Source organism: Sander lucioperca, chromosome 4 (genome assembly GCF_008315115.2).
Source record: "Sander lucioperca isolate FBNREF2018 chromosome 4, SLUC_FBN_1.2, whole genome shotgun sequence".
NCBI lineage: Eukaryota > Metazoa > Chordata > Actinopteri > Perciformes > Percidae > Sander > Sander lucioperca.
In genome coordinates this window covers 10,433,485-10,458,200 of record NC_050176.1, presented here as the reverse complement: position 1 = coordinate 10,458,200, position 24,716 = coordinate 10,433,485, and the positions used below count along the sequence as shown (strand labels likewise).

Genomic DNA, 24,716 nt, shown 5'->3' with positions numbered 1-24,716 from the left:
ATACAGCACAACACATGATGATAACGATCACATGTAAAGCATCAAAACATTCAGGCCATCCATCTGAACTGTACGTTTGATGTTTTGTAGCATTGTCTTTGATGTTGCTACCCACTTCACAACTTAATTTACCAAAGAGCTCTCATAACCTAATGGGAAAAAAAAAAAAAAAACATTTAATGAAGAAACTTCACAATTGGACTGGAAAATGGAAGCAATTCCAGTCCAAACCAAATCTTTAAGGTATTTTTGAGTGTAGTAGAAGCAACACAGTGTAACGGACATTACAACTCTTTTTTTTCCCCAAATAAATTATTAAAAACAAATCAGAAAAATAAACACTTCTCATAAAACAGATTTGTGGATGTTAATATTATTAATGCTTTATTTGCAAATTCATAACAGTAAAAGAAAGGACAAGCGTAACATAAAAACGTATGCCAAATGCAAAAAAACATAGTTAAACAATGAAGCCACCCACATAATACTAAAATTGATACTCTTTTACAATTATAACATATGAGATCACAGAAGAGTAGGCTACAATAAAAAGGTGTTCATGCCTCCCATTAGAAGAGGATCTGATATCTAAAATTTAGTTAAGAGGAGGTTAACCAATATTTTGTTATAGGCTAAATCTTTTTAATCTTTTATAATTTCGAAAACTGCATTTATGGATATGAAATTTGATAACAAAAATTAGGATTAATATAAAATATTGGATAACCTCCTCCTTACTGAAATCATAAAACATTTAAAACTGCATCAGTGTTTAACGTTGACGTTTGTTTAAGCCATATTACATGAGAGGGTTTAATTACGAGGTCTGAAAGGCGCATCACTGAAGTGTAGGCCTCCTCAAGTGTAATATTGTGATTATACAACAACGGTTACCAACAACATAAGTGATAATCAATCTGTATTCATATTGTGGAGCAATTCGCTCTTGAAATACAAAAAAAACAAGAGACACTGCACATATAAACACAAAACTGCTTTGCAAGCTCCATTGTGTTGAAACTATATCTGCTGAAAAAATAATTGTATTCATTAGCATGATTGCCGTACTGTTTAGTTCAAAAACATCCAAAACACCGAAGTACGAAAAGGCGCAAGCTTTTATTTTGAAAAGTCGAAGCTCGGGGACAGCACCAGCCGGGAGGGCATGAGACGGGAGCGCATGAGACGGGAGGGCATGAGCAAGGGGGTAAGCCTCTCTCCACAACGCGTACCTCCTATGGCGCCATTTTGATGCTAACAAGCACTCACCCGCCGTTAGCATTCCATTGACTGCCATTCATTTTGACGTCACTTTGACAGTGAATAACTTTACATCTATTTGTCCATTGTTTATATCTAAAGAAACACAACAATGTATAATAGGCTTCATTACCTTGTATCTCACGTTATGGCTCCGTAGTAGCCGTTTTTGTAAACGATATGTGACGATTGTGTCATAACCACGCGACTTACTGTCGCATAGTAGAGGAATTACCGTATAGTACAGGAGAAGCTCGCAGGCAGTTTCAACTTACATTAGCTGTTTAAGTTTAATTACTAATGTTAACTAGCATTTTAGTTAGCAATAATTAGCCTGTGCCTATGTTATCTCCTTACATATACCTACGCTCTCTGTCTCTGCTAGATTCGGAATGATTGAGATTTCTCTTGGCACAGCTACCAGAAGACTTACAACTTTCAGACAGGTTGCTCACGTCACATCTACATCTTCAAGCTCAGTTGGAGGCTGCGCAGTAACGCTCAGCCCTCATGGAAAAGTGTTTCTAATATCCTTCACTGGTCTCCGTCCAGAGCAATGGGATCTGTTGGTCCATTTCTTTAACTGTCTACGGGCATGAGACGGGAGGTCTCCAAGCTGATGCCATACCCGACTCCAAAACCTGGCAACCCCCCTCCCCCTTAAACAAACAAATTACTTTTTGCAATGACATCTCAGTCGGAAACCTCCCCGAGGGAGCACCATGTCAATTCCTAGAAGCACTATAACCAAACTTATGAATTGATTTAACATTAAGTCAAATGAAAATGAAGAGGAATTATCTTTCTGGGAGTGAAAAAGGGAAGAGAAAAAAGGAGGATGATGAGAAAAGAAAACAAGACAGTGGTAAGTAGAGCAGAAAATGAAGATTACGTTGTGTAACAGTAACTGTCTGAATGCTGTCATTTAGCCTTAACTAGTCTATGGGGGAGACACTTGAATAACTTTAGCTAGCTAGCATTAACGTTAGACTTATGGTGTTTATTCTTTCACGTTTTTGTTAACAAACCTAGCAAGCAGTCTGCAGCTATGCTTGCTAGGTCCCCAGGGGACTGCAGCAGCAGCCTTGAGCAGTGTTGCCTCTTTTCCAATGAAAGTAGCTAGCACCAGCTCCAAAAGTCGCTAAAAGTAGCTAGATGACGTCAAACGCTCATTTGCATATTTTTGACGTCATTATGCAATCATTTGCATAAAGCTTAGTGGTTGTGTCAGCAAGGTAGATAGAAAGAAATAGAAATATTTTGCCAAATAATCACAAGGAATTTATTTGACCTTATAATTATTCCTTAGGTAGCCTATATTTGAAGTAAAAAAAGAAATTCTACAAAGGGAGGGAAAAAGATCGATAAAGAATTCTCAAAGAAGGCTGGCGTCTTTCTCTCCATCGCGTCCTGTCTCTCCTACCTACACCGGCACCTGTGGAGTTCGATATATCCAATATGGCCTTGCTGGCTGGCAGCAACAGAGGAGGCATCCAACAGCCTTTTAATTATGTCAATATATTTGGCAGCCACATTATCTCCTTTTATTTCAGTCTTTCTTTTCAAACTCTTGAAACAAAACTTTCATTACTAAATGTGACTGATTCCACTTAAAACATGACCTACTGTATATGATGCCACAGAACCCTGTTGAAACGAAGCCATGTCAAAGGAGACGTTTTTTTTTTTTTTTTTTTTTGTTCTTATATCGATGCATGTCTACACAGAAAGAAAAGGAAAGACACTTAAACATGTCTGCTGGCAGAACAATGATGAAAGCTGAATTCAGGTCAGGGAAGAAGTTTGTTTATATTTCTGAAGGAGAAGAAATGTTGCAGCATAACAACCGCCACTCTTTCTGCTCATCGAGGACACTTAAGCAACAATTTGCATCTGCATTTTCAAAACAACCCTTTGCCATTGTAATGATGAATACAACTCTGTTGAAACACAGTCACAGTAAAGACATTTCAAAATGAGCCTCCAGCCTGAAGGCAACATTTAAAATTATATATAATTAGGGTTATACATTTTACTTTTAAATTACCAATAACCAAGTGTTTTATTTTTCTAAAAAAAAGGCTTGTAGCATTAAGTGTTTTCTTCTATTACTGATATAAAAGCCCTCTGGCTCGAAATCAGGCTGGTGGAAAACCCTGTTGTGACCAGCGAGTGGGTCAGCACCACAGGTGCAGAAAAAAAAGTGTTTTTCCGAGAATGCCTTGAATCAATCTTGGAGGGACAGAGCAAAAGAGCAAAGTGAAGCGAGAGAGTGAGAGAGAATGTGAGCATGAATGCCCCTCACGTATAGCCACGTGCTCTGTTCTCACTCTGTCGGCTTTGCGGAACTCCAAATTGGCCAATCAGTGTATAAAGAGCTTGTTGTGGTCACAAAAGCATTGTGCCTCAGTGAGGTAAAGATCAGAGGAGAGGCTCTAAAACAATACAGGGTTATTGTGAGCTGTGGGTTGTGCAGGTAGCCTAGGATATAAAAAAAAAACGTGTCTGGACTAACGATGACTGTGCGATTGTGCTGATGAAAATTCTTTAGGTGTTAGGTGACACCTAAGAAAGAGAAAGTTTGAGGAAACAGGACTTTCTATAATTGCTGTCAATTATTTGGTGTATCAGCTTTAACCTTATGAAGCCAAGTAAGAAGGTACGTTATGTGGGCAGTTTTGAAATAATAATACACTTTACATTACAGGAATAGTGTGACAATACAATTCTTTAATACCAGTCACTCTCATGTCGACTATAATCTATTAGATGTGAAGCTACAGCCAGCAGCTTATCTTAGCACAAAGACTAGACTGGCTCTGTCCAACGGAGCAGAATCCATCAACATTTCACCGGCAACGCTTTCTTCCAGTTTCTTCACATTTAATGCTAAAATGGCAACTAACTGTGTGGTTGAATATATTTTTTTGAATAAGTGAACACAGCAGATGTGTACAGGAAAACTCTGCAGGCAGTTTTATCAAGCAGACCTGCAGCATGGAGTACAATCAGAGCACAGAGAGGCATTCAACAAGTGTACATCGAGTGCAGTGGCGGCTGCTGGTCTTTCAAAGAGGGGAAGCTCATTTTTGGCCTACATCATAAAAATTGTCCATTTATTTGTAATAATGTATATAATAATAATAATAATAATAATAATAATAATAATAATAATAATAATAATAATAATTATTATTATTATTATTATTTATAATATCCGTGAGATGGTTTCATCAAGAGGCATGGCCAGCAGTACATTTTCTTTGTCACAAATCATCAGCCAGCCAAATTTGTCATACCAGGAGAGCTGAAAAGACCTGTTACTTTGCCCTAACTAAATCAATCTTAGGTGTTGATCTGCCTTGCTGTTTAATTCTAAGGAAGACTTTCAAATGGTTTTGACAAAATTATGTCGACAATATTAGCATTGTCTGCCATCGTGTGCAGTTTGCTAGCTGGCTAGTTCACCCCTACAACACTAGCCTAGCCTACTGTATGAATGAATGAATGAACAAACGATCTAACAAAACAATATTAAACTTGAAGGAGGAAATGTGGGAATTAGGTTAAACTGAAACAAGGAATGTGGTGTATAATTGTATGAAATGTATGATAAAAATTGGCTAGCAATTTCGCCAAGCAAATACCAAGAAATAGGTTGCAGCAGTTCGTCTTTAAACTACACTTGCAAAATCTGCGATGGGACTGAGCTTGAATAGCTTCGGCTACTTTTTATAGTACAAAATCACTGTCAATCAAAAGGAGATGCAGGCTTTCGACAGACCCTCCAATCATCACGCAGAAGCCCGGAGTCTAGGCCAGCCCACTCTTCCATTGACCTCCAGAGACGGCGAGCATCCGTGGGCGGGACATAATCGCAGCATTTATCCAATGAGTTTTGAAGCACTGAAAAGAATTGCTCAAAGCAGCCCCATTGAAGTCAATGGATGCCAGGCTTTAACAGGGAAATGCACTGTGACGCTATGGGAATGTATGAGAAGGAAATCAAGTCAGTCGACCTGCTATATGTAGCTGATTCTGAACTCACTCATCTTCGAGATGAACGTGTTCTAATGCATTTTTAGTCAATAAAATGTTAACACAATAGTACGTATTTGACCATTCATTTTTTTAAATTTTAGGGGAAGCTGAGCTTCCCTTGCAGTCTTAACGAAATCGCCTCTGATCGAGTGCAAATGCCCTAATGTCACAACTAAACATCCAACAATAATCCAAACTACTGAAACAACATGCTATAATGGCTGCATGTGAGGTTTTCCTTCTCTGCCACTCCACACAGTATCAGCACAAAGATGCTCATATTCTCCCGATGTATTAAAACTGGTAACATTAAGAGGGACATCTTGAAAAACAGAAGATGAGGCAATTCAAGAGGAATTTGTTGCTCTGCTACCACATTATCTAATGAATATGAAATAATACAAGAAACTAAGAATAAACTATTAATTTATGACTAATAATCCCCAGTTGTGAGGAATCCCATGAAAAAAAGTAATAGGTTCCTGGGATGTAGTGATTTTAAAATCACAGGAAAACCTTCAACCATATTGTCATAAAGTCATACATTGATACATACAGTAGGCAAGTAGCAGATGTTACACAAAATGTATTTTTCTATGCTATTTTTCTATGATTTCCTATTAAAGAAATGTGTGATGAATCTCTTTTTACATCACATTATGCTGTCATGAAACACAGAAAACATTCAAAGAATATAATCTCATGCATACTTCTCTGAATAACCACATAGAGAACAACATCACACTCAGTTTCCAGTAGAGAGCTCTGTGTGTAGGCCAGCTGTGTATTCATTGAGAAGGCGTTGAGTCATTTCATGTTTTGTTTGTGAAGGTACACCTCTTACTTACTGAAGTACGGTAAAATGGAGTATTTCTCTACCCTCCTGAGGATGAGAGGTGGGCTGCTTGGCATTCTACCAGAAAACCTGTTCAGATAACCCCTCTGACGTCACACACATGGATTAAAAAAAACAAACATATATAGGCGCCTGCTCTACCAGGTGAGCTACCCAGGCGCCCATATATAGAGGCTTACTCCTCAACGCAGCAACTGCGGGTTCGACTCTGACCTGCGGCCCTTTGCTGCATGTCATTCCCCCTCTCTCACCCCTTTCATGACTTCAGCTGTCCTCTATAAATAAAGGCCTAAAAATGCCCAAAAAATAATCTTTAATACCATATAATAACATATATTCTGCATGTGGGATTGTATGGGAGTATGTAGTAGATGTAGTCTGTAGATAGGTAATTTGGAAGAAAATTGTGTTTACCCACTCTTTCATATAATAAAAAACTTAATGCACTGTTTCTCCTCTCTAAATATTTGCACAATAATAAAGATAATGATGCATAATCTTTTAAATAATCATTGTATGCTGCAATTTATTAATCCCGAGCCAGTGTTCTGAAACATTGGATAGCATAAAAAATTAAGTGCAAATCGTTTGTTGAAAATGTGTTGGATGCTTTTGTTTCTCTCTGTATCTGTCATCTCTCACACTTATCGGTGATGTTGAGTACACTTTAACACTCTTTGTTTTCAGCTCATGAAATTTTAATTCACCCGTGGTCAACCTGAGAGAGAACATTGACTGAATTACAACGTGTAAAAGACAACTCGTAAAGCTGACACTTCAGGTCAATATTCAAATGTACTTAAGACTGTTGAAATTTGCTTGACAAAGAAATATTTTACTGTTTTGAATTATTTTCAATAACACATTTGCAAATCGGAGCAAAAACTATTATTTTACAAATATCCTCTTTCTGATATAAAATGGTGTGTGTTGTTGGTGTTTGGTAAGTGGGTCAATGCAGCAGTACTAACCAGCAGTACATACATACATACTCATAGCTGAGTATTGATGACAGGTTATCTTATCTCATTCTAACAGCTGTGGACATCACATTTGTCTCTTAATCTCAGTGTCCTGTGCACTGACTTTGCAAGTTTGAGACCTTCCTTAAACACACCTGAATGATTGATTGCCTATCATTTGATTATACAGTATGTAGTCAGCCAGTAGCTCTCAATACAATTTCTGCATATTGCATATTAATTATATGACATTAAAGCTGCACTAATAAATCTTTCTATATTAACAATGGAGCAAATGCCTACCTATAATGCCAAAGGTACGGTGGCCGACAGGGGCAGACGCCCTGCAATTTAAGAAAACACACGCAAATAGACAAAACACAAGCAAATTAAGAAAACAACTTCATTAATTTGACAACACATGTGCAGCATTCAGCAAACGCGCTGCAAATACCACAACACAACCAAAAAAAGAAGCGATGCAAAAAGAAAAACAACTTCATTAATTTGACTAAACAGTACGGCAATCATTCTAATGGATACAATAACTTTTTCAGCAGATGTCTTACTTACAACACGATGGAGTTAGCAAAGCAGTTTTGTGTTTATGTGCGAGCGGGATTTATTCAGTTTGATAAATCCCACGGTAAATTGGCTGGTTTACTAAACAGGGAGGGACTAGAAATCCTGTCTGTTTTTTGTATTTCAAGAGCGAATTGCTCCACAATATGAATACAGATTGATCACTTATTTTGTTGGTAACCGTTGTTGTATAATCACAATATTACACTTCAGGAGGCCTACACTTCAGTAATTTCGGACCTCGAAATTAAACCTTCTCATGTAATATGGCTTAAACAAACGTCAACGTTAACCGCTGATGCAGTTTTAAATGTTTTATCACCACGAGTTTACAGACGTCTCTGCTGATTGAGTATCACCTGTGACCTGAGCCGAGACACACCCACCAAACGAGAGAAAACATATCTCAAACATAGATTTAATATTTACAGTCTATGCAGTTTCTTTCTCTCTCTCTCTCTCTCTCTCTCTCTCTCTCTCTCTCTCTCTCTCTCTCTCAGAGCTCCCTCTATAGGCCTGGAGAACTTCCGTTGTGTAATCTGGATGCAGCGTTTTTTTGTTGCATTTGTTTTCTGGGTTGGTGTGCTTTTCTTTTTGCATCGTTTCATATTTGCAGCGCGTTTATCTATTTGGTTGTGTTGTGTGTATTTGCAGCGCGTTTATGTATTTGGTTGTGTTGTGTGTATTTGCAGTGCGTTTGCTGAATGCTGCGCATGTGTTGTCAAATTAATGAAGTTGTTTTTCTTTTTGCATCGCTTCTTTTTTCGGGGTTTGCGTGCTTTTCTTTTTGCATCGTTTTTTATTTGCAGTGCGTTTATGTATTTGGTTGTGTTGTGGTATTTGCAGTGCGTTTGCTGAATACTGCACATATGTTGTCAAATTAATGAAGTTGTTTTCTTAATTTGCTTGTGTTTTGTCTATTTGCGTGTGTTTTCTTAAGTTGCAGGGCATTTGCCCCTGTCGGCCACCGTACAAAGGGGTCACTTGTTGTGATAAACCCACAGAGATTTACCACCTGTCCACTCAGCTCTATGAAGTGTTTGTGTTTTGTTTTTTGGCCTGCAACTTCACTGTTTTGGTTCAATTTCACCAACCTCTCTTCCGCAGCAGGCAGGCAAGCTCTAAAAACCCACTGTACACTACGTGCTCAGCACCAAACGACAGACAGCCACAGTTAGCAACTAGCTGGTGAACATAGTATCCCCATATGTCCCTCAGGAGTTGGTCAGGACCAAAGCAGAGCTAAAAGAGAGTGAATATGCGTGGACTCAGACACAACTGATAATGTTGCTCTGTGTCTACTGGATGCGTAAATAGACAACAGTTTGCTAACATATTTGCCGTAACAACTTTATAAAGTGATGTTACTGTATATCAATATTTTGTTTACAATTTGTTCTACTGCCCGAGTGCCCAGAAATCCACGAATGCTGCTTTAAATGTATTTGCCATGCTCAATTTAGAAATGTACTTCAATTTTTCCCCCACTCTTTTAGCAGGTTCTGATGTTAATACTGCTGTTTGGATTTTTTGTCTTTGATTCTTTGTGTGTTGTGATGACTGATGTGTCACCTTGAGTTTGATTGATTCACCTGTCTGTGCTCTCTCTGCAGGTGATCATTAAAGCAAATTGGAACACCTGAAGGTCCATCCATCCATCTTCGTCCACTTATCTGGGGTCGGGTCGCGGGGGCAGCAGCTCCAGCAGGCGACCCCAAACTTACCTTTCCCGAGCCACATTAACCAGCTCCGACTGGAGGATACCGAGGCATTCCCAGGCCAGGGTGGTGATGGTGATGATGTTTATACAGTATATATTTATAATATCTAATATCTATATATACTGTATATCTATAATATAAATATATTTTGTTAAAACTTGATCATGGCCGTGTCTCCCTTTTGTTGTGGCCAATTAAGCCAGTTCACAACAGTGTCATGTTTACACTTTAACATCTCTGTCTTGCAATTGGCTTAATAATATGGATGTGATCAGTCAAATCACTAAGTTGCATGTCATGATGGTATATATATACGGTGGCCCTGAGAGGCCACAACACGCAACATTAAGAAAACGCACGCAAATAAACCACAGCACGCAACAAAAAGAAAACGCACGCAAATAAACCACAGCACGCAACAATAAGAAAACACATGCAAATAGCCCACAACACAACAGAGGTGTTTCCAGGGGACACTTTTAAGTGACGCACATGTGCCTCAACCATTGGCATTTCAATCTGTGTTCTTCTTTGACTTGTGTTCTTGTGTCCCTGTGAAACGTCATCTCGTGTTGCCAAAGTACTGTCCCAATACACAAGTTCACATTTCACCAAGAACAGTTAAGATTCCCGGAAATGTTCTTGACCCATTTTACCAAGGATGCATTGCTTGGTAACTTGTACGAACTTGGCAGCACCCGTATCCCAACATTCATTTCGGCATTCAACAAGGGTCCGGTTTCTGGTACAGACAGAAAAAAATTTCGCCATTTTATTCATCACTAAATTCATTTCTGAGAATGTTTTAGGCGAGAAACTAACTGTTTAGATTTCGAATATAGGCAAATCGTCTTGCGCAAATCGTTGCTGAATTGACAATTTGCTTCAAAGTTTTCGGAATTAAGAAGCGCCATAAAGTGACACGACAGCCAGCTAGCGCCTGCCGGGGCTGCTAGCTCATCGCACGAGCAGTCATGCTCAGAGACCCTGCTGTAAGCTGGAGGTCTCTCAGACCGGTCTCGTAAATAAGAGACTTTTATTTCGCCGTTGACGGTTTGTTTCTTGTTTATCATAAGATTAACAGGAACCTGTGGTTAAGAGCCTGCAGGCTTAACAACCTCGCTGGTCGGCCGACACACACACACACACACACACACACACACACACACACACACACACACACACACACACACACACACACACACACACACACGGCCACAGCCCAGCAGGCAGAGGCGGGGGAAAGAGAGATACCCGTTTCTCTTCGGGAGACTTGTTTAAATTATGACATAGGCTATATACATTAGATTTGGTATTTAGTTCTTACTTTTTTTGGTGTGTTTGTTTTCTGATTTATTAGAAGTTAAGTTTCAGTCTGTATGATAAATGAACAGTTGTACATAAAGTGGTATATGCTATGGCATGTTATGTAGACTAAAGGGGAGACACCAACCGTTATAATTTAAATTGCTAATTTCCATCTGTTGTCCCTGGGCATATACAGTACACTACAATAATATAGAAATGATAATTCCACATAACACTAATAGGGACACCTAGGACACGCCAGTGCATAGGCCTACTTCTTTTTATAATTTAAACTAATACACTAATAGTCGTGAGGTGTTTGAGCTAAACCATAAACAATAAAATTAAAGCTCAATAAGTTTTATTTTTAAATATTATTGCAATAGTTGTAACACTGTGAGGTTTTCTTGTCCGTAGATTGTTTAAATACAAAGTGGTTATATTGTTGTGGTTTTTATTTCTAGCTGTTATTTTGGAGCACTGCAGGTAGCCTCTGAGCTGGGGGTGTAGCTCAAAACCAGCAAAAACGCATCGTCTCAAACTGTTAACAGCGTTTTCTGTGCTTGTGAACTTGCGAGAATGTTCTCCCCAAGAACACAAGTCCGTTCTTTGCATTCTTGAGATTGAGAAACGCCACATCTCTGCAGTCGCGTGTGCATCATTTAAAAGTGTCCCCTGGAAACACTTCCGTTGTGTTATGGTTTATTTGCGTGCGTTTTCTTATTGTTGCGTGCTGTGGTCTATTTGTGTGCGTTTTCTTAATGTTGCGTGTTGTGGCCTCTCAGGGCCACCGTATATACAGGTGCCTTAAAGAAGTCTGGCTAAAGGTGGTATAACAACAGAAGAGTCAGTTTGTTCTGTTCCTATAGTCTCTGTTATATCTTAATGAAGAAATAACTGTTGATGCTTAGTAAGAGTCTAGCTAGCGGCTCTGTGCGGCTGTAGCGGTACTTGGCTGGAGGAAAAGTCAGGATTACCAAAGTCATTAGGATTCAACCTCCGGAAACCATAAATATCTGTACAAAATGTCCCAATCCATCCAATAGTTGTTGAGATATTTGAGACTGGACCAAAGTGGAGGACCAACCAAGAACATTCATCCACTTTTGCAAATCTTTTATCATTTTCTGCCACAACTTAGCGTAAGAGGACATGACCCCTTTGCTATTTATAGCTGCCATTCATATGTAGAAGTAGCAGTGCATGTATGGAATGCTGATATCCTCTTCAGGCTTAATGTCCTTGCTCACATGTACTCCGACATCTAGTCATCATGCAAGGTCAAAATGGCAGCTCAGGAAACGTCATGATTCCTATAGAGGGGCCGTGATTGATGTGCATTAACAGAGGGTCCTTTAAAGATGTGAAGGGTTAAGTGGTTGTAAATATGGCCTATTAGTGCAATTTTATGACTCTCATACTTACGTGTACAGGATCTAATGATGCATATACAAGTTCATGCCAAACTCATCTGTAACGTTAACTTTGAAAGCCGAGGCTGAGCTGTGCTGTAAGTGGAAAACTCATAGCCCTGAGCTGATCTGTCTCTCACTCTTTATACTGAAACTCAGACAAACCCAAAATCGTCTCCTCTATCTGCTGTGCTGCTTCCTGTTTAAATGTAGTTCATGCGAGAATGCAGTCTATCTCTCTCCGTCTCCTACACTGTAGGAAAATTAAATTATCATGAATGAAAAATGGCGTTAACACTCCGATGAGTCAAAGTTAGTCTCGAACTGTATGCACAAAGAGGCGGAGAGTTTTACTGCACAACTCTGCCTGGAGGAGTATTTCCATACCTCTCTCGATACAGTTATGAGAGATGGTTACCATGACAATGATGCACTTTTATGGCATAAATGAGAAGGAGCTTCAAAATGAACTTTTCTTGATTAATTTTGTCGCTGTGTGAGGAGGAAGAGAAATGTTTAATTTGTAACCATGACATACTGTAGCTTCAGAGGATTCTGTGCATACAGACACATTTCCAAAATTGCTTTTCATTAGTTTTCCTTGCATTTAATTACAGTATGTAATGTTTAATAGTTTTTGTTACCTTGCTCTGGTAGATCCTGAACAACTCCTGTCGGTTCTGTTCTTTCATCTTAATCCTGTAATAAACTAATAAACCATACCTTGCTATATTTACCAAGTGGCAATAAAATTATTTAAAGCTGGACTAATCAATACTTTTATATTAACAACAGTCATAATAATAATCATGTGTATTGTGAAAGGTGTCACTCATTGTGACGAAAACCAAAGGGAATTATCATTGACTCTGCAGTTTCCTGAGCTTACCAGTCTGCAATAACGTCTTTTAGCACTTTTTTTCTTTTGTTTTACTGTTCTGGCTCACTTTCACTGTTTCTCATCAACCTTGTTTCCAGCAGCAGAAGGCATTTGTTTGTTTTTGTTTAGCAAAAAAGCTCTGTAAACTCACTGTATGCAACCTGTTCTGCACTAAACAGCAGCAAGTTGCTTGCTGCTGCTAACTGCTGTTAGCAACTAGCTTGTAAACATAGTGGAGCACTTTCCCTTAGGAGTTGGTGGAGAGCAAAAACAGAGGTGAAAGAGAGTGAATATTGGCCTTACTTGTCAGATTAGCAGAAAAATGCCTCCAAATGGTCGCTAATGTTGTTCTGTGTCTGCTGGATGTGTAAATAGGCAACTTTGCTAACATGTTAGCCATATCGTTATATAAGGTGGTCATATGTCAATGTTGTGTTTACAGCTTGTTCTGCTGCACCCAAATGACCCCCACAAAAATGAACTAATACCGCTTAAACAAATCAATTTTACATGGTTCACAACATTTTTTTCAACAAAAGAGAAACTCTTCAGTTGTTGAACACGTTTCTTGTTAGTGATTCTAAACAGTGGTGCACTTTGCTATTCATTGTTGGCTAATGTGATCTCTTGGGAGAGAAATGTCTGCTTGAGGGCCTAAAAAATGAGATACAGAGAAAACGGGTTACAGTCTTTCAGGAAAACCATGTACCAGCATGAGGAGAGCAAGAAAATGAAAAAGAATATGAGAAATAAGAGTGTGCGTGAGAGAGAGAGAGAGAGAGAGAGAGAGCGAGAGAGACAGAGAGCGAGAGAGACAAAGAGAGAGAGAGAGCATCTTCACTCTCAGGTGTAATTTTACTCTGGAAAAAGTGTCAAAAGATTGAGAGGACAGCAAGCAAGATGAATAGCTTGAACCTGTGTGTGTGAGAATGGATAATGGGAGATGGAGAAGAAAGAAAAATGAGGGGAAGAGAGGGAGATACTCTGGCAGAGTGGACTGCTTGTAACTGGGTAAAAAAAGGGGGAGGAAGTCAACCACAACAGGCAAAAAGACACACGGTGAGTCAGACTGTGCAGGAAGAAAAGTGGAAGCAAAGCCTGCAGGCTAGTCACCTAGCTAGTCACCACATTAGCCGGGCATCATCCACCTCGGCTGACCACACAAGTCTCTCCATGGGAGCCATCATTAAACCCTCCCTACAGGTGTCTGGGTGAGTGATTTTAACCAGAGTAAACAAAACAAGATTAATGGTGCGAAATGGCTAACAAGGGCCACAGCGCTGGTGGCCCAACAGTGACTGTGTCAATGAAAAGGTTATTAATGTTTGGGAAGGAGCAGACAATGTCTCTGTTGCTCTGCTGCGCCGTGTTTTTCCTTTTGTAATATGTTCTAGATAAAGCATGTAGATGTGTGTGTTTGTGTAACCATGTGATTTATTAGGATTATAAGAGGCTGAAGAAACATTGTAAATGCAGGTAAATGATTTACAAAACATTACATGCAGACATATCATTCAAATACATATTACTCTGTTACTTTTTAGTCTGATTTTTACAAAAGTAGGAGACCCAAAGAATGAGGCAAAAAAACAGTAGTTATAGTAAAATTAATCAAAACACTTTATCACTGTTCCCTTCCACAAACCTCTAGATTTGACAGCAGGGGGCCAGCTCAGGCCGATGTGTCCAAATCAATAGCAAATTTAGGATGTCGGTGCCCAGCCTGCAGCTCATTACACAGGCCAGCGTTATTTACTAGCTTTGGGCTGCCTCATCCTCCGTCCCTTCCTTACTCCCTCTCTCCTCCTCCTCTTGTTCCAGGATAGTATTTCATACAAATACCTCACCACACAGTACAACCTGCTCCCACTCAGTGTTACCAGGAGATAGTTACTCCAGAATCCGGAGCCAACCAGCCAGCACTCCCGAATTAGACATTATTGTCAAGATGTCCAAATCACACAAACGCGCAGTGCCCCTTCTGTTTCCGCAAACTAAGATGTCAGTGTTCCCAGAACATTAAGGCTCGGAATGTGAAATATTTGTATTGTTTTGTTCTTCATATAAACTGAAATTACAGCATAGCAGATCAACCAAATTACAATTTTAAATTGAGTTCCAGAAAGATGAGTGCAGTCAACATGCAGTAGAGTCAGACCTCCAGACTAAAACATGCTATAGCATCTAAATCTACATTATGGCATGGTACTTAAAGGCAGGGTTGGTAATGTTGAAAAGCTAGCAAGATTTGAAAGTAGCATCTCCTCTGGGCTCCATTTACTCCCTCCCCCTGCCCTCACGGCTCCCCCCACACACAGACGTGCACAAGCGTCGCTGCTTTTTTCCCCTTCAGTCTTTCTTTTCTTTGCCTTTTTAACAGGGCAGAGCTCAGGCTTGCGCATTGAGCCCAACCTCAGACTTGAGCTCAGGCTTGCCCATTAAGCTAGTACACAGGAGGGGTAGAGTACGGGCAGCGGGCACAACACTCCTCCAGCTCCTCCGCACTTCTGAATGAATGATATATTTTCATAAGACCACTCATATTTTCACAGTAAAACATGTTTACAGGTTACGGCACAGTATAATTTATTCATTATATTTACTCTCAAGTACTGCACAAACAAAGTTTTGAGTTACTTGTACTGTACATTCTGTTTCATGCTGCTTTATTCTTCTACTTTACAACATTTCAAAGGGTAATAGTGTCCTTTTACTCATCTATATTATATTTTAAATGGTATACTGTATGTAGTTACTAGTTACTAGATTAAGTTTTTAAATACAAAATGATATTATGATCTCATAAAATACAATTTACTGCCATAGTTTAACAATCCAATAGCATATAAAGCAGTTAAAATTAGCTTTTCCTCGTTCAACAGCAATACATTGTTGCTTGCATATTCATCAAAGATGGGGATTTGAGTTTCAGACTCGGACTCGAGTCGCACTTGAGTTGCACACACAGTGACTTCAGACTTGACTTCAGACTCGTCCTCAAAAGACTTCAGACTTGACTTGGACTCGAGATGTGGGACTCGTGAACAATCTTTATATAACCACGAGAGACTTGAGACCTGACTTGGACTCTAGCTCAGAGCCTTGTGAGCATCTCTGAAATTCATCCATCAATAATCCAATTATATAACATGACACTGACAGGGGCCATTCTGCTGCATAATGAGTAGTTTCACTTCCCTGATTTACAATTTGCTGATAATACTTCTGGCATTTGACTAACTGTAAGTAACATTTTGCATGCATTGCATTTACTTGTATTGGAGTTTTTCTGTATTTTTGACTACTTTCACTAAAATGCGGAAATATAAAGCAAATTCTGTGGAGCATCAGTTAAATGTCAAGAACCATGGACAGTAGATTAGCATCCCTTTCTTTAAAATGTTTTAAGCTGCAACCCAATTAATAAATTCCAGATGACTTATATCCACATGGAAATACAAGTTATCGAATGATGTGACATGACTATATTATCCTCAAATGTCAATGTTCTGTGACTTGATCATCTATTAGAGACAATAATGAATTGCTGCTTTATGTCCAGATATCATTGTAACATTCTATTCTATCAGATATATATGTATATATAAATAAAATTAATCTTTAATGGTAAACAAACTAAAGAAAATAAAAGCGCTTGTTATGGCTCAGCAGCTCCGTTGCCTGAGTGCTGTGTACTGAACATCCAAACGTTGTCTGAGAAGGAGGCTGTGATCCTGTGTTTACCCACAGCTGTTTAACTAGGGAACGCCAGCGGCTAAGCAAAGGGGGGCTGGATTATTCTGCCTCTGCCAAATGAGGCAGAACGGGGCTAATTCTATTTGAGCTTTACCACTTGAGTCAACTTTACGGCCCAATTAGCTCCCTGAAATGAGAGACGGGTAAATGAGAGGTGTGGGAAGGTGATGGTGGCAGGAAACACCAATGTCCTCTACTGATGGCACAAAACCAGAGTGGTATAGAATAATATCTTCCTGGTGCTGCACCATGGGTTTAACTTTTTGTTAATGATCTGTGCATCATTATGAAAGACTTAGCATGCTTCGGAAAACTAAAACTGAAACAAAATGTAAAAACATGATGCTGCAACTTGTTGTTTGTCTGAAACAAACTGGAACAGGCAGAAATGAAATTTGGACAAATAATCCCATTGCGTCAAAAAGTGACGCTTGGTCAGGTGCCTTTGGCAAAAAGTCTCCTTTAGCGCCTGGCCCTTTGGCGTCATATTTAGACGCGTTTGGTCGGGACTCGTGTCTTGCCCTTTGGCACCAAATTTAGCGGAGCTTGGACTGACATGCGACACAAGAACAGGACAGTTAGGTTTAGGAAAAGATCGTGGGTGGGGTAACAAAATTTACGTTTCAGTGACAGATGGGACACGGTCTCCTGCCAAAGTCACACTAAAGGGTGATTTTTGCATCAGTATCCCATGCTGAGAGCCGCTGACCAAGCGTCAGTATTTTAGCTTCTACGTTGACTTTCATGTAGCAGTTTTAAAAATGGTCTCTGCTTGCAACTGCAGTAGGCTTAACACATAATAAAGAAAGTTTAAAAAAAATGTGTTATATTAAGTTTGTTACATTAGGCATTATTCTCATTGTTAATGGAATAAAAGGCTCAATGTAATTGCAGATAAAACCCAATAAGCAATTAGAAAAGGTCTGAGGGTCAAAGCCACAGTGCCCAAATAATGGTTCAAACATTTTGTCATACAAATGTTGTTGTATAATGTAGATGTGCTATTTGTTTGTACACTGTTAGAACCAGATCTATCTCTCAGTTTAATTTTCAAAAGAAAAAAAAAATCAATGAATATCAGAAGCAAGATTACAGTAAATTGTATTTACCGTTATTCTCCCACAACACTGACAGTCCCAGCCTCCATTGTTCAACCTCAGCATTTATGTTTGGGAATTGAGCAGGGCGGGTCAGGGAGGAAAATAGTTTTTCTGTAAAAGTAAGTGGTTTACCAGATGAATGATAATCAAGTTGCTTGGTTACCGTCACTTGAATTTAGAGGTTGTGGAGGGACAGGAGAGGGATTTTATATCCTCTGGGGGTTTGCCTGTTCCAGTGCTGAGTTCAGTGCTTTGGATAATGACACCCATACTTATTTTTAAATTCACCTTCAGGAAGACAGGAACTTCAGAGAGTTGGGTTGGCACTGCACCTTGTGGTTAAACTTTACTGCCTGCTTAATTGTCTCCTCAATTGAGTGTTCATTAAATGCTCCTGTGTAAGTCATCAAAGTCTCCTGAACATTCTTTAGGTATGTGAAATGAGTTGTGCTGCTGTAACGGTCGGGACTATTGCCGCCGCCTTGTAGGGGTAACTCAGTATGGAGGACTGAGTGGGACTGGATATAGGTCCCCCACACCCAATGCCTATGGCCTCAGTGTTCAAATAAATGAGCATGTTGTCCACTGTTTAGCAGCCTGGGCTAGCACCAGCTTCTTAGGCAGAGTAAAGTGGGCTTCAGACTATATGGTGGCCACCTGAAGTATGTGCAGTGTATGCACAGTAAGTGCTGAAAGGACCTGACACTGCCCCTGCTTTACGTAAACCTAGCTAAACAGGTGAGGCACCCCTACCCCCAGGTAAGTAATATATGAATATAAGGTAATGGAATATGAAACAAAATGCATTGTATGAATTTAGGAATAAACCCATTTTGTTTACTGTTTGAGTTCACTGTTATCAATGGTCATTAATGAACACAACATTTTTCATTTAGAGATAACATACATCAGAAGAAACAAGCACGCGATTGCGTTCAATGACAGTTTAGGCTACTTAAGACCACAAAGTTAACCTTTCACCATTCTCCAAATATGATTACCTCATGACAGGCATATAACATGAAAACATTCTCATTGTTAACTTCAACAGTGGTTGCTAGGCCGGCTAAACAGGAGCTTGGGTTGTGTGCTGTATATTGTTGAAAAAGAAAACACATTCCTTTCCAGTGTGGGTGTTGTCAATATGAATGAGCTGACAGTTTTGGTCTATTTCTCAGTCTTCAGCAGTATGAGTGGGCGTGAGTATTGTATATGTTGAGCACCGGTGTACGTACCAGCGCCGTTGCTGTACAGTTCAGTTCAGTTCATTAGGCGCTGGTGTGGTGTAGGTGCGAATGCACGGAATGCACGTATATAGCAGTCTGATGTCCCTTCCAGTGCAAATGAGTGTGCGTGTAGTGTGTGTGTGTGTGTGTGTGTGTGTGTGTGTGTGAGAGCACAAGCGTGGCGTCAGTTGGTCCAGTTCTCAGTTCGGTTCTGACTGCGCACAGTATCTTGTGTTGTCAGTGTTAATAGCAAAGTGTGGTGCAGATATTACCCACGAACAGCAGAGATCGCACTTGAAGGATGTCGGATGGCTGGCAGGGTAAACTTCCTAGGGAATCTGTCGCACCCGCGGAGGAAAAGCCGCCGTTTTCCCTCTGCATGCAGGATGGCCCACAGCTACAAACTTGAGATTGCGTCTTCCCACGCTGTTCACACACGAAATGGGGGAGGGGTGGCGGTAACGTTCCAACACAGCGCTCCTCGATATCCACAACGTTCAAACTAGCTCTTACTACACAAAACTCTTGTAAAGTTAACTTTAGCACTTCTAGCGATCTAGACGATATGACAGCCCAGTCTCATGGCAGTTCGTGAAATGGTCATGTTATTTAATCTATTGATACATGTTCACAGGGACGTTTTTCTTGTTTTTTTCGTGGTGGCCAGCACGAAAATGTGAAGTAATGTATTTCAATGGGAAGCATATTTTGTGGTCACAGCACGAAAATGGTAGGGAGTAGTATAAAAAGCCAAAAATCCGCGTAGGGAGGGTGGTCGGGGTGGTGGATGGGTCAAACAACACAGAACTCTCACCCGGGAGAGTGGGGATCGCGTCCCGCGTGTGGCGTTTCGTTTCCCATAGTCTTCCTAATCACAACCGTCCCGTTATTATCGCGCGTCCCCAGTGGCCGTCTCCCGGCGTGTGAGGCGTCCTTTCACTGTAGTGCTTTTCCTAAACCCACCCTCCGCCATCCCGTTATTGTGGGGCGTCCCCAGCGGCCATCCCCCACAGCCTTCTCCCGGCGTGTGAGGCGCCCTTTCACCGTAGTGTTTTTCCTAAACCCAACCTCCGCCATCCCGCTATTGTGGCGCGTCCCCAGCGGCCGTCTCCCGGCGTTTGAGGCGCCCTTTCCCCGTAGTCGCGTCCTCTAGCGGCCAAATCGCGGCGCGTGAGGCGTCTTTTCCCCATAGGGTATTTCGTGATGGCCACCACGAAAAAAACGAGAAAAACATCCCCGTGAACACATATCAATAGATTAAAAATAACGTGACATTTACACGAACTGCCGTGAGACCGGGTTGGATATGAACACCAGCACTAGACTCACACTTGAATGCTCTTCCAGCCGTTTTCCTCAGTGTAGCTAGTCTGTGTCTGCGCGTCGCTCTAGAGCTCGGTTAGAAGCTAAAGCTAACACTCACTTTGGTTCACTGGAGCTCGGTTTTGTCGCTCACACGAGCAAAGTAAATGGGAAACCTAAACATAACCGCGTTACGGACTTTAGGACACGTTATATAACCACTCAATAGACTTTAAATCATCACTTTGGGCGCAATAGTATAGCTTCCCACAGCTACCGCTCTGTCCTCTCTGCGCGTCTGCACCACGCTCTGACTCTGCCCGCGCACCCTAACCTGCGCGTTCACATGAGCTCAACTCTTAAAGTGCCCATATTATGAAAAAATCACTTTTTCTGGGATTTGGGGTGTTATGTTGTGTCTCTGGTGCTTCCACACACATACAAACTTTGAAAAAAATCCATCCATGCTGTTTAGAGTGAGATACGGTTTCTGAATGTGTCCTGCCTTCAGTCTCTGGGTGAGCTGTTCAAAATCGGCACGAGCAGGCTAACCGCAACCATTAGCTCGTAGCGTTAGCATGCTAACGCTAATGCTAACGCTAGCATGCTAACGCTAGCATGCTACCTCGTTCTCAGTAGCAAAGCACTGCTACAACACACACAAGTTCACCATAATCTACAAAAGAACTACTTACATGTGCGCCCTCATTTAGAAGTCTCCCAGCTAATCCTGCCTTGTAACTGACCGAAGTTGTAGAAACAGCCTTTCTTTTACTGTCTATGGAGCTAACTAGCTGACATGAGCTACATCTGAGCTACTGGGCATGTGCAGTGCAATCAAAGATAGTACAGAAGAAGAAGAAGAAAAGAGGTCTCACTCTGTAGCTAAAACAGAGACCAGCTGAAAAGAGGATCTGCAGCAGTGAGAGAGAGCGGTGCAGTACAACAAAAATATGGTGTTTTTTGAAAATTAAACCATGTAAACCTATTCTGGTACAACCTTAAAATACAATTATGAACCTGAAAATGAGCATAATATGGCTGCTTTAAAGGGAAGGCAAATATTTGTACCTGCTACACTGCTCCTGAGTTTTTCCTTAACAACACAGAAATGGCTCATCGTTTCACCTGGAACTCCCAAACAGCAAGTATGTTAAGTTAAGTCTGTTTCTCTCTGTCGTGATTTATTCATATAGAACCAGGCTGGTTAAAGTTAACCTAACTGACGTTATGCTGGTCCGCTGGAACAAGCGCTAATGTTAATATCAGCTAATGTCAGCTATCATAGCTAACATTAGTTGTTGTTTTCCAACGGCAGAGAGAAACAGACTTACTTGCGGTTTGGGAGTTCCAGGGCTCCGTTTCAGGAAGGAGGTTTAACTCTGAGTCTAACCCTGTTCTCTGAATTGATTTACCCTGAGATGGAAAACTCTGAGTTTTCGGTTCCAGAACAGCTGATTTGAGTTGGTTTAATCAACTCGAAGTAGGTTGACTCAGAGTTAAGCGCGTGCACCAGCACTATAAAAAGGCAGCATGAATGGAGCAATGATACTACGATTCACCATGGCAACAAGCAGTAAAAATCGGTCGGCATACTTTACCCCTCTGGAATTAGAAATTCTCATGCAAGCCTACAGCGAGTATGAACCCGTCATTCGCAAAAAGAGAAACACAGCTGCTGCAGCAAAAGAAAGAGAAACGGCGTGGGAGAAAATAGCTGCTCGGGTCAACGCGTAAGTTCCAATATAGTGTCATTATGTGATTTCATATTTAATTTACACAATAATTATAATCTATACTTTTTATTTAAATTAACATTTGACTTCTACTCAGCCAACAGAAAGAAGGCAGAGGCCCGCAAAACTGGTGGAGAACCAGCACCACCACCTCTGACAGAGGCAGAGGAGCTGGCTCTGAGCCAGAATAAAGGAAGGCCAGTGGCTGAAGCAATCCCTGGAGGGAGCTCTTCTTCTGAGCCAGCCACATCCCAGGACACAAGTGCCTTCATAAGATGTAATAGGCTTATATTTATCTTCTTTTATTCCTATATATATTTTATAGATATATTATTTCCCTTTCATGGGTTTGTCATTTGTCCCAACAGATTCTGATGGTGTTATTTCCCTTGTGGACCCTCATGCCACAGCAGAAATCCTTGAAGCTGCAAGTAGTTTAAAGTCTACCGAAACAATGCTCATCTTCACAGGATGAAACAGATGAAGAGGACACATTGTCTGCTGCCACAGAGAGGGATCCAGAGAGGCCTACATAGGTAAGATATCACCACGATGTTACCATGGTAATGGGTGGTCATCATCTCCACATTCACAATTCTTAACACTGCTGTGTGACATGTATGACTGGATATTCTACTTTTTAACAGAACGTGGGTGGGCAACAGGAGGGTCCATCAAATTCCACAGCACAGATGAACACAGTGAGATGTGCAACAACTGCCAGAGGTTCATTCTGTGGAAATAATGTTCAACTGTATGATTTTAATGTCATGCTTTTATGTATTCCCAGTTACCTGTGAAGGACCTATATAAAATGCAAGAAAATGAAGAAAAATGACCTAGAAATGGTATTGTTGGACCGCCAGATTCAGAAGACAGATCTGGAAATTGAAATCCTGAAACACAAGTTAGAGGTGGGTGCATGGTCACAGGTGACTTGTGTTAATTATTGGAACAATATAAAAAACCTAACTGTTGCTTTTGTGTTTTTAGGAATTAAAGAAGACAAAATAAAATTTGAATTATTTTTCTTTATTTGGGTGGTGCTTGTGTTTTAGTCAAAGTGATTCCTGCATATAATCTCTCTGACCGCTCTTCCATCCTGGAAATCTGCAGGGTGGATGGGGTGAGCAGGGTCCCTATTTGTAGGGCAGGGTGTTGCTCTCCTATAATTGTGGCAATATTATGGAGAACAACACATGCCACAATAATGTCACAGGCCCTCTCAGGGGTTACCCTGAGGTGATGTAGGCACTGGAAACGAGCTTTCAGCAGGCCTATGGTCATCTCCACCTGGGCTCTAGTCCTGCAGTGGGCCACATTGAAGTTGTGTTGGGGGCCTGGCTCAGGGTCAGGGTAAGGGGTGAGCAGAGTGGGCTGGCATGGGTAACCCCTGTCACCCAGCAGAAGGCCTTCAAACTCTCCTGTAATGTATAGTGTATACATTTGAGTGTATTTAAGGAGGGAGACAGGTGAATAATACTGTACAAAGCTTTAGGCTGCTTACCACGTTCCAGTCTGTTGCTCAGGGCAGACTCACGATATATCCGTGAGTCATGCACAGACCCAGGCCATTTGGCCTCCACGTTGGTTATGAGATATGCAGATGTTACTGGCAGTATTGTGATGCAGTCTTTGACATTTTGTGACAGTGGTCAATTTACCTGCACATTAATGCTGTGAATGGACTTCCTATTCACATAGTCAGCTTCATTTTCTGATGGAGTAGTGATTGGAATTTGTGTGCCATCAATGCAGCCAATCACATTGGGAAATCCTAAAAGAAATTCAAATTACTTATGCCATTCTGATCTTCTTGCAGCACCATGTCATTAAACCGAATTATAATGAATAATTATTCATTGTAAGGGTTTTACATTATTCACCTGCAATCCTGAGGAACTCCTCTTTAATGGCTCTCACTGGTTTGTGTCCAGGGAACACTACAAACATGTTTAAAAAACGTTTCAGAGCAAGGCACACTTTTCTGACGGCTCTGCATACAGTGGCTTTACTAATATGCTCCGCATCACCAATGTTATAAAGAAAACTGCCGTTGGCCGTAATGCCACACAAAGAATCTGCTGGGATGTAAGAGCATGTCCACGATGGGTGACATTAGTGATATGAGGACGGATAAGGTTATGTACATATCTGATGGACTGTGAAGAAAAACGGTACCGCTTAAATAGGTAGTTATCTGGAAATGAAAATACATCTAGTCGGGGCCTCAATATCATCTCCCGACGTATTTTTAACACCCTACGAAGTAGTACAGCTTCTTCATCAACGGGATCGTCGACAAAAGGACCTCCATGTCGAGAAAAAAACATTAGTCTATAACGTTACCTAACAGAGTTAATAAAACAATACTATTTTATTTATGCAGATGTCAAAACTGCGCTAAAATGTGCCTGATACAGACTGAATGAATGAATGAGGAAATGAAAGAGCGCTGTGTCAGAGGGAGGAGACTGAGAGAAACTCAAGTTTTATTGAAGAAAACCTGCTCCCGACCAGGTTAGGTTCACAGACCCAGTTACCATAGTAACTGACTCTGAGGTTAAGTTACCT

General features: G+C 40.6%; 1 pseudogene; it reads right to left on the bottom strand.

Moving 5' to 3' along the window:
• Positions 1-23,174: 23,174 nt before the first annotated feature.
• Positions 23,175-24,475, bottom strand: LOC116042961 (annotated as a pseudogene).
• Between the last annotated feature and the right edge of the window lie 241 nt (positions 24,476-24,716).